A 15,460-nucleotide genomic window follows, 5' to 3' on the forward strand; every position below is an offset into this window, starting at 1 on the left:
AAAAGATGTTGACAATCATAGAATTTCACTTTGGGCCAATTTTACGTGTCACGCTCTCTCAAGGTCATTGGAAAAGATGGAGGAAAGAGATTTCTCTAACAAAGGAAACCACTACGGAACAAAGTTTGAGATTGTCAAATGTACAATATTCAGGGGGGAGACATTCTTCCCATAATTGAATGTTTTCTGTGTCCTGCTTTTCCTTAGCAATGACAATACAACTACAACAAGATTACTTTTGGACAGATAATAAGCATCTACACTGAGTATACAAAACATTAGGAACACCTTCCTAATATTGAATTGTCAGGGCGTGGACTGTAAAAGGTGTCGAAAGCGTTCCACAGAGATGCTGGCCCATGTTGACTCTAATGCTTCCCACAGTTGTGTCAAGTTGGTTGGATATCCTTCTGGTGGTGGACCATTCTTGATACACACGGGAAACTGTTGAGCGTGAAAAACCCAGCAGCACTGCAGTTCTTGACACAAACCGGTGTGCCTGGTACCTACTACCATTCCCCATTCAAGGGAACTTAAATATTTTGTCTTGCCCCTTCACCCTCTGAATGGCACACACACATTCCATGTCTCAAGGCTTAAAAGTCATTATTTAACCTGTCTCCTCCCTTCATCTACCCTGAAGTGGATTTAACAAGTGACATCAATAAGGGATCATAGCTTTCACCTGATCAGTTTATGTCATGGAAAAAGCAGGTGTTCCTAATATTCTATACAATATTTTATATTCTGATTCCATTGTCTTTGTAACCCTAGTAAACTCCATGGCTTGGTTTGACATTTTAATTTACGGTACAACTATGTTGAGGACATTCCAACCCATATGTTTTAAAACAAGCTTCTTGTGAATAAGGTTATTGCCAAGGATTATGAATAAGGTTATTGGATCAATTCAAAATAATTTCTACAAACTACAATCATAAAATGTCTACTCAATTAAGCTAACCTAAAAATAACCCCTTAATAACCCCATAATCTCCACCGACCTTTCACATTTATAATGGCACACATCTGTGTGAGAGTGTGCATATTTTGTTGTGTCTGCTCACTCTCTGCTGAGTGGGTCCGGGTTCTTGTATTCCTGCAGAAGACTCTGTGGCAGTGAGAATCATTATCACCTCATCACACAGGCTGTCATGGAACAGACCCATCTCCTTGTGTATTCCTGTTACTGGTGTTCATAGACTCCACATATCCCCAGGACACCATGTTACACCTTGTTTATCACAAAACCTCCAGTAGCTACCAGGCCCACAAGGAAGAACAGCCATTACTGATGCTGTTAGAAGGTACTTTTTAAATCTGCATTGTTGGGAATAGGCACGAAAGTAAGCGTTTCAATGTAAAGTCTGCTGTACCTGTTGTATTCGGCGCATGTGACCATTCAAATTTGTTTTGAAGGTAATAATGCTGTCGACAGTCAAATGTGATAAATAGAGAACTAAAAGATGTTAGGAATTAGTAAATACATCTTTTTTTGTGAAAAAATACTCCTGAAACCTCGATTGAGAGAGTGCATCACAGAAGTCATGCTCAAAACTATGTGCGCCCAGATTCCATCTCCATCCCTGTCCCCAGATGCCAGGTCTTCAACACCATGTGGCATCAATCAGATAGTCCTGAGATGTGAGAGGTACATGGGGACTGTGAGGTTTCCTATTGAGCTGGTCTCCTAGTGTCTGAGAATCTGAACACTAATTATCCTGGCCAAAGAGAGAGGTAGGAATGTCACCTGTAGAAACACTTGGGGCCTTAACAGATAATTGCATACTCCTATCACACCAAGGTCGGAACCATGGAAATGGTCTTATTAGCAAGATAAGGACAAAAGCGGGCAACAAGTGAATGCATTGGCAAGGGTTGGGCCATAGTTGTGACATGGCATTATGGGAGATGACACTTATCGGCAGATTACATAAACCACTCTCGTTCACGCTAAAATGGAATCCAGCTCCTTAAATTAAAAGAACCCATTTCACCGATCATACAGACCTGGGTAATGAAATAGCAGATGAGAGGTCTCAAATGTAATTTTCCATGTGGAGTCCTTTTGTGCTGTTATCTCAGAGGGTGCAATAATGATCCTGTGAATGGCTTTTGCGCACCCCATAATGACCCATAGTAGTTAAGCCTGCACTGTGGAGAACTATAATTACCATGTGATTACAAAACTCAATGTTCGCTGTGAGTTTTAAAGGCGTACCATGGGCTTCGGCTAATTATTTCAGTAATGTTGAATGTATGCCAAAGCCCTCATGTTAGGAACAAAAAGTATCCAATTATGCATATTACCATGATGGGACATTACTGAGATTCCATTTACAGTTTGCTTCATCAAAACATGTTCATTATAACTGGAATGGCATGTATCAAGAATGACGAGCAGAAACCCTTTCTGTACGGTATGGACCTTGAGATATAAAGTTCTAGAACATTCATGAAATGATACAATTCAAACATTCAGAAAGCTTTACATTTCTTTTCATTTCTTAGATGCACACCTAGCAACATCGAAATATGACGTTTCTTCTGTTAGACATCTATTCTTTCTGAAACAGGCTTATTAAAAGCTTTACCCCATCTATGACTATGGACGCAAGTTTTGACTGACGAACCCAGTGCACCAGTATTGTGCAAAAAATGTCCAATTGGCACAATTTCTGTTCTGCTGTAGCCTCTTTAAGGAGAGGAAAATGACAAGGTGTGCAGGGGAACACAAGAATGTCCAGCCGTACACAGGGACAAACCGATTGATCTACGTAGTATTGGATTTTCCTCCAGGTTTCATGAATAAATCTGCTGGGTATGGAGTGCTGATGAAATGAATGAACACGGTTTTCAATACCAATCTCCCAATGCAGGGAGCAAAAGGTTCAGTAGAGTAGCTCGCTAATGCTCCCTCTGTTATTGGCAATGGCCAAGCGTTTATTTCATGCCTCTTTAAACCAGCAGGCTTGGGTGTAGTGAATCTGTCTGATAATATCCCACTCAAATGTGAGGCCTAGAGCGCCCGACCAACGGGCCGCCCGCTCGGGGATCAATCTCTACTCGGTAGAGAATGGGATTGATTTACAGGCACTGTCAAAGAAGCTCTCCCAGTCCCCACCTGCCTCACGACGTATCAGAATCAAGTAGCACCTTCTAGACACATCAGATACAGTGGGAGTACAAGGGACCAATTTCCATCAGTCTTTTACTGTAGATGTCTATTCAGAAAATTAGCAACTGATCTGCTAAAAAATGTGCCCATGATACATTCTTCACGTCAGAAATGACGAACTACAAATCCATGACATAAAAACATGCCATCCAACCGCAACAATGTTGGAAATCAATGCATTCGACGCAATAAACTTCTGTTCGTCAAAAATATGCAGGGCATTCCAACGTCTGCACATGGTCGCGTCACACTAGTGAGGAGAGAAGGGGGAGCACATAAAGCGCAGGAAATTAAAGCTGTAAATAAACGTCTGGCAGATAAAGGATCCCCTGACAGTTATGAGAGCAGAGCAGTCTGGGGGCTTCAGGCTGGGCGCAGGCTCAGTCAGGACACTGTGGATAAGCATGAAAAAACAAATCAGTGATGAGCATGAAGACCACCATCTGCATCCAGCTCCTCCACACCACACTCACCATCACAGAGCCCTCCATCTCAGGAAGGACGTCTGTTTGGGCCTCCATCTGCCATAAACCAGCCCAAGGTGCTACCGGTAGAAAGGTAAAATGGAATTTTCTAGAAACTATTGTTTGCTGTTCATTGTGTGGCGGATGCTGTCCAGTTTATTGGTACTTAAAGGAAGGCTTGGCCAGATGAGACACATCATCCCCCATGAAGCTCCAAGGTAATTTGATGGAGAAAATTCCTTGTTGACCTGGCTTGGTTAAGTACATATTGAGTCACTGTACGAAACAAATACCATATAAATCTGCCAGTGTCAAACAAAAGCTCAAACCTCACTCAAGGTTTTCTCAAACTCTGATTTACTCAACTGAATTTTTCACCCAACTTCAGCACAAAGCTTTAATTCATTTCCTTGAGCTATTTCAATTAAGCAAGCAGTGTACACAAACAAAAACCATTGAACAGTTATTGAAAGAAACTAAGTTTTACATTGACAATGATCATTTCCCTATTTGAAGCCCAAAATGTAAGGAGCTCTATTGAAGTGCTTACCTTGTAATATAATTTATTTGTCAGGGCAAAACGATACCAAAACAAACAACTTTGTCAGAACATTTTGAGACAACATTTTTAATAAATGCAAGGAATGTCTAAACATGCTGTAGTCCATAGCCACATCCAGCATCAACGCAAAAATGGACCAAAGCAACATGTACTGTATGGTCCTCAGACGGAGCAATTAAAACTGTTTATGAGGTGTAATCATATTAGACCAATGTTTCCCAGCCAAACATGCTTACAGTAGTATTTACATACACAGATCTAAGCCGTAAGGAAACCTACGAATGCTGTGCTTCGGGCTAGAGTTCAAACTCATTCACTGGGCACAGAGTGCATACTAATGTTGGGAGCTCACCCAAAGTCTATCTGTGCCTCGGCTGAATCCAGGGCAGCTTCAGGGCAGAGCGAGCCTGCCTGATCTCTGTCGGCCATGATAACAATACAGCAGCCATTAATGAAAGGCCTTGTAGGGATTTATTACAGGAGAGGACTGGGGAATACGGTGCCAGAGAGCCTGGTCAGCCCACATTTGAATACAGACCACAAATTATAAACAGTTTCAGTAAATGAAGTGACTGAGGGCCTTTGTTCTACGGGCGTACATCTTCCTATTGCTAGTGGGCACTAAACCACTAGTATAGCCTGCACTGGGAAAGGAAGTTATTGAAGCCTGGATTTCCTGCTTTCAGCTGTGGCCAACAACTTGAAGGTTTATAGTGGTTTCAGGAACTGACTCATCTAATGATTCATGGATTAGATATTGCTTCTCATGTGTGTCTGGTAATGTGGTAACTCATTTAAATGACTTTTTCCCATCCAAAAAAGAAGAGTTCGGAAAGTGTGAAAGTAGGGAAGGTACTTATAACAATTTCCCAATAACTTCCAAATCATTACAGTTTAATAAGACGCGATTAAGACGACTTTCCTGAGAAACTGACTGAGGCTGACATATGGTATGACTTATGAGGCTATAATTGTAAAGTGCTGAAACAGTGGTTTCTTTACTGTATGACTTCTAAAGATGAGGAAAGCTCTTACATTTTATTTTTCTCTTTCCTTCTTATTTTCCCCAGATTTCCTGCAACAGTATGGCAGCATAATGCTCTACAACTTAGTTTTTTAAGATTTCTTTGACTCTTTGACTTATCTAGAGAGAAAGTGCTTTGGACCTTTTGAAAATTAACATATGATGAGGTAAAGGTCAATATACCAAAAGACAAAGCGGGACAAACAAATTAATACAAAAGCTGTTTGTCATAATTATACATATGTAGAAAAAGTGAATTACACTTGCAAAGGCAGTTGACAAGGCCAAAGTGCACTCTAGCTGGCAGTCATTTTATGACTGCAGTCCTGAAGCAGATTTACTTAGATGACGTCAGTGGCTTTGAGCCAGCTTTTCGTTTTTGGTGGCACTCTACATCGGCCTCTCTGCGGCCTTACTGAAACTGTTGAGCAGCAGACCATACTGCAAAATTCTCTTTCTAGAACAGAGTTTACCTCAGGGTACAGAGTGACTGGAACCCAGCAGTACGTTAGTGTGTTTTAGTGAAGCATGCTATCCGATCACAGACACAATGATGTGGCGATGAGTCCCTCCCCTGCTAAATGTCTGCATGTAATTACACAATTAACGACCCTGTGTCCAGATTAAATGACAGATCACATCTCTTTTACTCGCCCTACTCCTCTTGTTTTGTGTAGCTATAACAAAAGCAGCATCCTTTCATTTCATCAATTCTTCCCTTGATTAGATAAAGGAATGCTTTGTGCCATTCTGATTCCCACAAGGCATTTCTCAGACTGTTATCATACAGGAAATAGAAAATATTTGTTGGGTATGCGTAATTGTGCTTTTGATCAGTTTAGGCCTTTATTCCTAACAGCTGTTTCCATTTCTTAAAGAATGCAACAAATGTAAGAGGATTGAAAAATAATAGATTTTCTGAAGAAAATAAATGTCTTCCATGCCAACCTACACTACTAAATAAATACATAAAATAACATTGTGAAGGAAAACTTGATATGTGGCACCAGCCCAAGCACAATCCCCCTGCACAAAACCAATGCACTCAAACATCCAACAGTTTCCATGGCATTCTTTTTTCCTATGATAACTCTTAATTAGTTTTGACCGCAGATGGATTTTAATAGGAAATTATGACTTAGTAGTATATTAAAACGACAGGACGTGCCTGTTTGCTTTGGGCTGTAATCCCACTACAGTTTACATGTTCACAATGACCCATGACCACAGAGGGAAAAACCAGCTTGCTGATTGTAAATGATGTGGTAATGCCCATGTGTGGTTCATTCATACCTGTTGCCTTGTCTATGTGAACTTGTTTACAAAACTATGAACGTATTTGTTCGCTTAGTAAACCTTGAAGTGCAATTCAAGGCCAGGAATTTCAAGTCAAGAAGAAATCACGCATGTGCTCAGAATCACAAGTTGACTCAAATATGAAGCATATTATGCTTTTTATTTATTTATTTTTTTTACCCCTTTTTTCTCCACAATTTCGTGGTATCCAATTGTTGTAGTAGCTACTATCTTGTCTCATTGCTACAACTCCCGTACGGGCTCGGGAGAGACGAAGGCTGAATGTCACGCGTCCTCCGATACACAACCCAACCAGCCGTACTGCTTCTTAACACAGCGCGCATCCAACCCGGAAGCCAATGGCAACCTTGGCAACCTTGGCTAGCGCGCACTGCGCCCGGCCCGCCACAGGAGTCGCTGGTGCGCGATGAGACAAGGAGATCCCTACCGACCAATCCCTCCCTAACCCGGACGACGCTAGGCCAATTGTGTGTCGCCCCACGGACCTCCCGGTCGCGGCCGGTTACGACAGAGCCTGGGCGCGAACCCAGGGACTCTGATGGCACAGCTGGCGCTGCAGTACAGCGCCCTTAACCACTGCGCCGCCCGGGAGGCCATATTAAATGCTATTGATAAGGTAAGGGAACAGATAGCTTATCAGAAGCATACAAGAGCCATATGGTGTCATAGTCAGCGCAGCCTGTTTTTGACCCAACATTGGCCTGGCCAGGACGTAGAATCACAAGTTGACAAATAGTCATTGGCATGAAATCTCAGAGCAGTACAAGCTAGAGCAAATGTTGATATTTGCATTTTTTCATACAGGTGCAGAAAATGACCCAAGCAGATGTCAATGAGAACTGGCTTGTTTGCTCTCAGCAGCTCAACAGCCTCGCACACATTCAGTCTTGGCAACAGGAAAGACAATGGGTCTCTCTCTGCTCCCAGAAGTAATCCAATCCACTCAATGCCTCAGCAATGCACATATTCTCCCCACATTTCACAAGTGAAAGACTATATTCTTCTTTTCCCGGCCCTGAGACTTCCACATTCCTAGCCAAAACAGTAGAGCGGTGGGATCTATAAAAAGGCATGTGTATTCAGAGAGAGGTGGTCTGCGTACAACTACTACTGAATATTGAGGGTTCAAAAACTCACAATTTTGAGCATGTTTTAAGCTAGAATCCTTAGTTGCTACATCCATTTTGTAAATTATAAATTAATGATATACCCGTGCATTCGGATAGTATTCAGACCCCTTGACTTTTTACACATCTTGTTATATTACAGCCTTATTCTAAAATTGATTAAATCGTTTTTTCCCCCTCATCAATCTACACACAATACCCCGTAATGACATAGCAAAAACAGTTTTTTATAGTTTTTTGCTAATTTATTAAAACCAAAAAATGGATATATCAAATTTACATAAGTATTCAGACCCTTTACTCAGTACTTGTTGAAGCACCTTTGGCAGCGATTACAGGCTTGAGTCTTCTTGGGTATGACACTACAAGCTTGGCACACCTGTATTTTGGTAGTTTCTCCCATTCTTCTCTACAGATCCTCTCAAGCTCTGTCAGGTTGGATGGGGAGCATTGCTGCACAGCTATTTTCAGGTCTCTCCAGAGATGTTCGATCAGGTTCATGTCCAAGCTCTGTCTGGGCCACTCAAGGACATTCAAAGACTTGTCCCGAAGCCACGCCTGCATTGTCTTGGCTGTGTGCTTAGGCTTGTTGTCCTGTTGGAAGGTGAACCTTTGACCCAGTCTGAGGTCCTGAGCTCTCTGGAGCAGGTTTTCATCAAGAATCTCTCTGTACTTTGCTCCGTTCATCTTTACCTCGACCCTGAACTAGTCTCCCAGTCCCTTCCGCTGACAAACATCCCCACAGCATGATGCTGCCACCACCATGCTTCACCATAGGGATGGTACCAGGTTTCCTCCAGACGTGATGCTTGGCATACAGGCCAAAGAGTTCAATTATGGTTTCATTAGACCAGAGAATCTTGTTTCCCTTGGTCTGAAAGTCTTTAGGTGTCTTTTGGCAAACTCCAAGCGGGCTGTCATGTGCTTTTTACTGAGGAGTGGCTTCCGCCTAGTCACTCTACCATAAAGGCCTGATTGTTGGAGTGCTGCAGAGATGGTTGTAAGGTTTTGGGGCAGCAGGTAGCCTAGTGGCTAGAGCATTAGGCCAGCAACCGAAAGGTTGATGGATCGAATCCCTGAGCTGACAAGGTAAAAATCTATCGTTCTGCCCCTGAACAAGGCAGTTATCCCACTGCTCCCCGGTAGGCCGTCATTGTTTGTTCTTAACTGACTTGCCTAGTTAAATAAAGAGCCCTTTTCCCCCGATTGCTCAGTTCGGTCAGCTCTAGGAAGAGTTTTGGTTGTTCCAAACATCTTCCATTTAAGAATACTGCAGAAATGTTTTGGTACCCTTGGTTTTTGCTCTGACATGCACTGTGGGACCTTATATACACAGGTGTGTGCCTTTCCAAATCATGTTCAATCAATTGAATTTACCACAGGTGGACTCCAATCAAGTTGTAGAAACATCTCAAGGATGATCAATGGAAACAGGATGCACCTGAGCTCAATTTCGAGTCTCATAGCAAAGGCTCTGAATACTTATGTAAATAATGTATTTTTGTTTTTGTTATTAACACATTTGCAAAAAAATCTAAAACAAGTTTTCACTTTGTCATTTTGGGGCATTGTGTGTAGATTGCTGAGAAAATAGGTATATTTAACCAAATTTGGAATAAGGCTGTATCCTAACAAAATGTGGAAAAAGTCGAGGGGTCTGAACACTTCCCAAAGTCACTGTATGCCCATTGATTCTTGAAGAATATAACTTATAAATGTGTATGAGATTAGGTCTACTGTCGTACCCCACCGGAACCCAAAATATAAGCTTGTTTAACTCCAATGTTTGTAAACAATGCAAATGTAAACAAACACTGTATAGCCTCAAAACCTGGTTAAACTACATATTTCATATAATGGGTGGTCAGTCCTTGCATCCATAGCTCTGTCTATGAATTTGAGAGTGGTTACATTTCTCCAGCTTTCTCTTAGCTTTTTTAGCAAAACAGGGACGGGGAAAACGCTGTATTATTGTTTAAATAACAGCTTTAAGCTTATACAGTGCCTTGCGAAAGTATTCGCCCCCCTTGAATTTTGCAACCTTTTGCCACATTTCAGGCTTCAAACATAAAGATATAAAACTGTATTTTTTTGTGAAGAATCAACAACAAGTGGGACACAATCATGAAGTGGAACGACATTTATTGGATATTTCAAACTTTTTTAACAAATCAAAAACTGAAAAATTGGGCGTGCAAAATTATTCAGCCCCTTTACTTTCAGTGCAGCAAACTCTCTCCAGAAGTTCAGTGAGGATCTCTGAATGATTCAATGTTGACCTAAATGACTAATGATGATAAATACAATCCACCTGTGTGTAATCAAGTCTCCGTATAAATGCACCTGCACTGTGATAGTCTCAGAGGTCCGTTAAAACCTCAGAGAGCATCATGAAGAACAAGGAACACACCAGGCAGGTCCGAGATACTGTTGTGAAGAAGTTTAAAGCCGGATTTGGATACAAAAAGATTTCCCAAGCTTTAAACATCCCAAGGAGCACTGTGCAAGCGATAATATTGAAATGGAAGGAGTATCAGACCACTGCAAATCTACCAAGACCTGGCCGTCCCTCTAAACTTTCAGCTCATACAAGGAGAAGACTGATCAGAGATGCAGCCAAGAGGCCCATGATCACTCTGGATGAACTGCAGAGATCTACAGCTGAGGTGGGAGACTCTGTCCATAGGACAACAATCAGTCGTATATTGCACAAATCTGGCCTTTATGGAAGAGTGGCAAGAAGAAAGCCATTTCTTAAAGATATCCATAAAAAGTGTTGTTTAAAGTTTGCCACAAGCCACCTGGGAGACACACCAAACATGTGGAAGAAGGTGCTCTGGTCAGATGAAACCAAAATTGAACTTTTTGGCAACAATGCAAAACTTTATGTTTGGCGTAAAAGCAACACAGCTGAACACACCATCCCCACTATCAAACATGGTGGTGGCAGCATCATGGTTTGGGCCTGCTTTTCTTCAGCAGGGACAGGGAAGATGGTTAAAATTGATGGGAAGATGGATGGAGCCAAATACAGGACCATTCTGGAAGAAAACCTGATGGAGTCTGCAAAAGACCTGAGACTGGGACGGAGATTTGTCTTCCAACAAGACAATGATCCAAAACATAAAGCAAAATCTACAATGGAATGGTTCAAAAATAAACATATCCAGGTGTTAGAATGGCCAAGTCAAAGTCCAGACCTGAATCCAATCGAGAATCTGTGGAAAGAACTGAAAACTGCTGTTCACAAATGCTCTCCATCCAACCTCACTGAGCTCGAGCTGTTTTGCAAGGAGGAATGGGAAAAAATTTCAGTCTCTCGATGTGCAAAACTGATAGAGACATACCCCAAGCGACTTACAGGTGTAATCACAGCAAAAGGTGGCGCTACAAAGGAGGGCTGAATAATTTTGCACGCCCAATTGTTCAGTTTTTGATTTGTTAAAAAAGTTTGAAATATCCCATAAATGTCGTTCCACTTCATGATTGTGTCCCACTTGTTGTTGATTCTTCACAAAAAAATACAGTTTTATATCTTTATGTTTGAAGCCTGAAATGTGGCAAAAGGTCGCAAAGTTTAAGGGGGCCGAATACTTTCGCAAGGCACTACTGTGTTTTTGTACGATGTAGTGCATTGTGAAGATCACTTCCACCACATTGAAACTGCACATGTAAAATTGAGTGCTAACAAATACCTGTCCAATGAGTCATTGGGGCTAAATGAATGTTATAACAAAAAACTATGCAAAGCTTATGTTTAGAAAAGGGGGAGGAAGGGCTTACTTAGTAGGCTACAGTCTATCTGTGTTAAAGGCCAAGTTCAAAATACCTTCAATACATATTGCCATAATGTACATTGACTTGTTATTTTTTATCAATCTTAAATGTTTCTGTGATTGGGTTTTAACATAAGTTTAGATGGTATTACTTTGGAATAAGAGAAATTCCAGATAATTATTATAATTCTTAATTACAAATTTGGGGTTCAACTGATATCATCTGGTAAAATTGGAATTCATAAGCCCACTTTCAAAAGTAAAAACTCATGGAGTCAAGCAAAGACAATGTACTATTCTTGCACTTGAAAATGCCATGCGGGCTAGTGTCCAACAGGTCCACTTGTTGCATAAGCAGAAAACAAAGCATCTATTGCTGGTCCTGATTTCCCCCCTACAGCAAGCAGCTTTACTTCTCAACATCATGACATGTCAGGGGTTAAGTCTGATAGAAGTCAACCTAATTAATGTAGTAAATTCTAAATGCCTAGTTAGAGGAATCAACAAATAACACATTGTATCTTGCTGGCCCCTACTTTCAAGAGAGACAAACTGAAAAATAAGGCTATAATTAACTGCAAGAAAGGAGGTCTTTCCCCAATCACACAATAGGGGAACTTAATAGAATTAAGAGGTGAATTCCACTCTATATCAGAGAACTTGCACAGCCAAAGAATACCCTCATGCAGTTTGGTTTGTTTAGTTACGAATGAAGTGGATATTACCACGCATCAAAATAAACAAGACATTTCACCTTCTATATTCACCAACAAGCATATACAGATATATTTGAATATTTACATTATTTGAGATAATTTAAACAACACTATAAGTTAATTACACAATAATTGCATAGCCTACTCTATAAAATATATTTGCTACATAACCTATTCTTATTCATATGTTTTTTAAGCTCTGTAATAGCATCAGTGCAAACCACAACATCCACACAGCCTACAATAAAAGGCAGTGCAAAGTTTCCCGCAAAGTTACCCCCAACAAATTCATCCTTAAAATAGCAATAGTTGAGCATCTGTGTAATCTATAGGTAATGAATGTATATTACGAAATTCTAAAGCAATAAAAAACTACATAATCCTCCTTAACATTCCTTAATCTTGATCTATACTTTCCTGAGATTAACGTTATAGGCCTACATGTAATAGGCATCGGATCACACGGTTTCTTCGGATGCGATGAAACTTTATAACACATAGAAAGAAGTGGCCTTGGCTACATAATACGACCCCCATCCTTGTGATTTATTCAGATTTTAGCTGAGCAGGCAACAATGTATCCCGAAAAAAAGGCGGATATGGAAAACAAGGATCGAACAGAGCAATGAAGCAGACATAAACATAGCTCAGAGCCCACAATAACCTACTTGTAAGAATATATTTTTGAAATAGTTCAAATCAATATTGAATTACCAATTGTTTAAAAACTAAACAGACAAAGAGAGTTGCAAATAAGGACTGGGTGTCAATGGTCGTTTTGTGTTGTTGTTGCAACGTTTCAATAGTGTCCGAAAGCAAGAAAAACCTAGCATTGAATCCAAACAGATATCAAATGTTCCCATTCACTATCACTAGAACACCAAAATTATGTAATAACATTTTTTGATTATTTTGTAAATGCAAAAGATGTGTTTTATAAATTATATTCTCTAAAAGTATGTTGCCCGGCCCACTATCCCACACTGTGAAAGCACATGGGCAATATATGTTTAAATGTAGGCCATAATCTTCTACTGTCAAAGATTATCAAAAATTATCTTAAAAGACACATCTAATCAATTCGGCAGCATTGATGGATCTTGACTATGATCGGTTGAATCAATTCCGCATGTGGAAAATGGAATGCAAAGAATTTGATGGAATTTTTGTAGCCTAAACCTGATAAAAGAACAAAAATATACTTACAGTGACTTCAAGATGCGATGGATAAAATACACGACCAAAGGTGTTGGAGCAACAAGTCTTTCAGGAGAATGTTTTTGCACTGCTCCGAAAATGTTCCACTGAAATCTCCAACTCCCGGCTGAGCCAACTAAGGAGAAGAAAACAGCAACATTTTGATCCGTCATCTTGTCCAAAATTGTCATTCATAAAATAATGTACGTCCAATCGTATCCGGAATCTTGTTAGGAGTTTGAGGTTCATGCACTGGACTTACTGTGATATAATAGGGCGTATGGTCGGGCTTCTTTACAAAAATGTGAAAAATGTCAAAGATATTCGTGTCAGTCGAATACAACACTGAGTGGACAAAGTGAAAGCACCCTGTTGCAACAGCGACAAGAAACGGCAACCTAAAATCTCACCGAGACACACTTTTATTGTAATATAAAAATATGCCCACTCATTCTAATACCATACATTACTTCTTATTTCTAATGAAAGGCGCAACTTCATCATAACAGTGTTAGTCTGCAACCATTTTGCATATTATTAACTACATTGAAACTTACCTCAAACACCTCCGTTATTGTTATTTGAAATAAAATTCGTCCCCCTTTGTTTGTCTAATGTGGGATATATAGTTTTTGTAAACTGTGTAAAGTTATTGTTGTGTTTCTGGGTCAGCCAGATATGTGTACGTGAATCGACAACGCACGGACAGAGATGCGAAGAATGCTCGGAATGAGAACAGGAATGAAATGAACGCGAAGAGCGAGTTTGCATTGGGGGCGGAGCACAGGTGGCGTCATCCCGAACCGAACAGCCCTAGATTATGGCAGATAGGAGGGACAAGCGGGGAAAAAATAAGAAGAATGACCTCACAGGACATGTCGAATTCAAATTGGTGGGAGAAAGAAGATGGGATTTCTTTGTGGAGTTAGTTCATTCTATTTTAATCATCTACCTCAATAAAGCTGAATAAAAGTAGTACAAGTATGATACCTTTATCACAACCATGTCAGTCATTTCAAATGTTGTTGCTAGATAAATATATGATGTGAATACAACTGACATTTTTTTATTTGACACTTCCACAGCTGGGACATGAAATGGAGCACATTTAGAAACATTTATCAGGTTGAACATCTGTCACCTGCCTCTCATACTTCGGTAGCTGCATGTGTTGTAAATGTAACATCAGTAGGACTCATATATTCAGAACTATATCTTCAATACAGTATCATCTGAGACACAAGCAGGATAGAACTGTTGGCTAGACCTTGTGAGCCTGTGGAGAGAACCATGCCAGTGCCACCACACAACCACATGGGGGGGAATTATGAAGTACAAACTGGTAATATGGGAGAGCAGACAATCATAAGACATGTCAAAGAACATAGAGCAAGTTTGCTTACAGCAAACCTGGTTTGGGCTACATGTCTGATCGTGTCCGTGCAAGCCATCCATTAGGAGGCAATGTTTTGACACCAATTCTTATAAAGAGAGATCTATGAAGATGAATGGCTGGCTTTTTGAAGACATCCATCAACACTTGTAACACCTGTCTGTGCATGTTTAGAAAAGAGAGACAGAGGAAGAGAGCAGGCAAGAGAGAGAGGTGGGTGAAGAGGGAGAGAGGTGGGGTTTTGCTCTTGAACTATAGATAGTATCACACACACATGGATTGCCAGTCAACAACATCCTCATTTGCAATTTAATTTAAATTGTGGTTCACTTCCATATTCCTTATATCAGGCAGTCTCAATTGCATAATCTTGGGGGAGCTCTACTTTAAGCTGTGATTCTTAACCAGCATGTCTGCTTTCCAAGGGCCCCTTATCTTATCAGCTTCTCTCTTCTCCAGGGTGGTGTCTGTTCCCTCAATACCAACCTATTAACCATCAAAAGGGAGTCTTATCTATGCAAATGCAGCAAGCCCTGGAGGAACAAACTCTGCTAGCACAGCACATGTGACACCACACCAACACCTGAGTACAGTCACAGCGGTGATTCATTCACAGCCATGGGGTCATCTGTCGACAGTGTTTCACAAGCTCCTTGTTAAATATTAGCCCTGCATATCCAGGAAGCCCACCAATGGATCCCAGCAT

General features: G+C 40.7%; 1 protein-coding gene across 7 annotated transcripts in view; it reads right to left on the bottom strand.

Moving 5' to 3' along the window:
- LOC139411440 (TEA domain family member 1b) overlaps positions 1 to 14,104 on the bottom strand; it is a 63,726-nt gene extending 49,622 nt beyond the window's left edge. For 5 of the 7 annotated variants that reach the window (XM_071157816.1, XM_071157812.1, XM_071157813.1 and 2 more), the window contains exons 1-2: positions 13,919 to 14,092; positions 13,371 to 13,497 (exon numbers count right to left, since the gene is read on the bottom strand). The gene's annotated coding sequence lies outside the window, so the exon portion shown is untranslated. Of the gene's footprint in view, positions 1 to 13,370; positions 13,498 to 13,623; positions 13,728 to 13,918 lie in introns of those variants that run through there. The other 2 variants (XM_071157814.1, XM_071157815.1) reach the window with 2 other exon arrangements.
- Positions 14,105 to 15,460: the final 1,356 nt, after the last annotated feature.

This window comes from Oncorhynchus clarkii, chromosome 6 (genome assembly GCF_045791955.1).
Source record: "Oncorhynchus clarkii lewisi isolate Uvic-CL-2024 chromosome 6, UVic_Ocla_1.0, whole genome shotgun sequence".
In the NCBI taxonomy this organism is placed as follows: domain Eukaryota; kingdom Metazoa; phylum Chordata; class Actinopteri; order Salmoniformes; family Salmonidae; genus Oncorhynchus; species Oncorhynchus clarkii.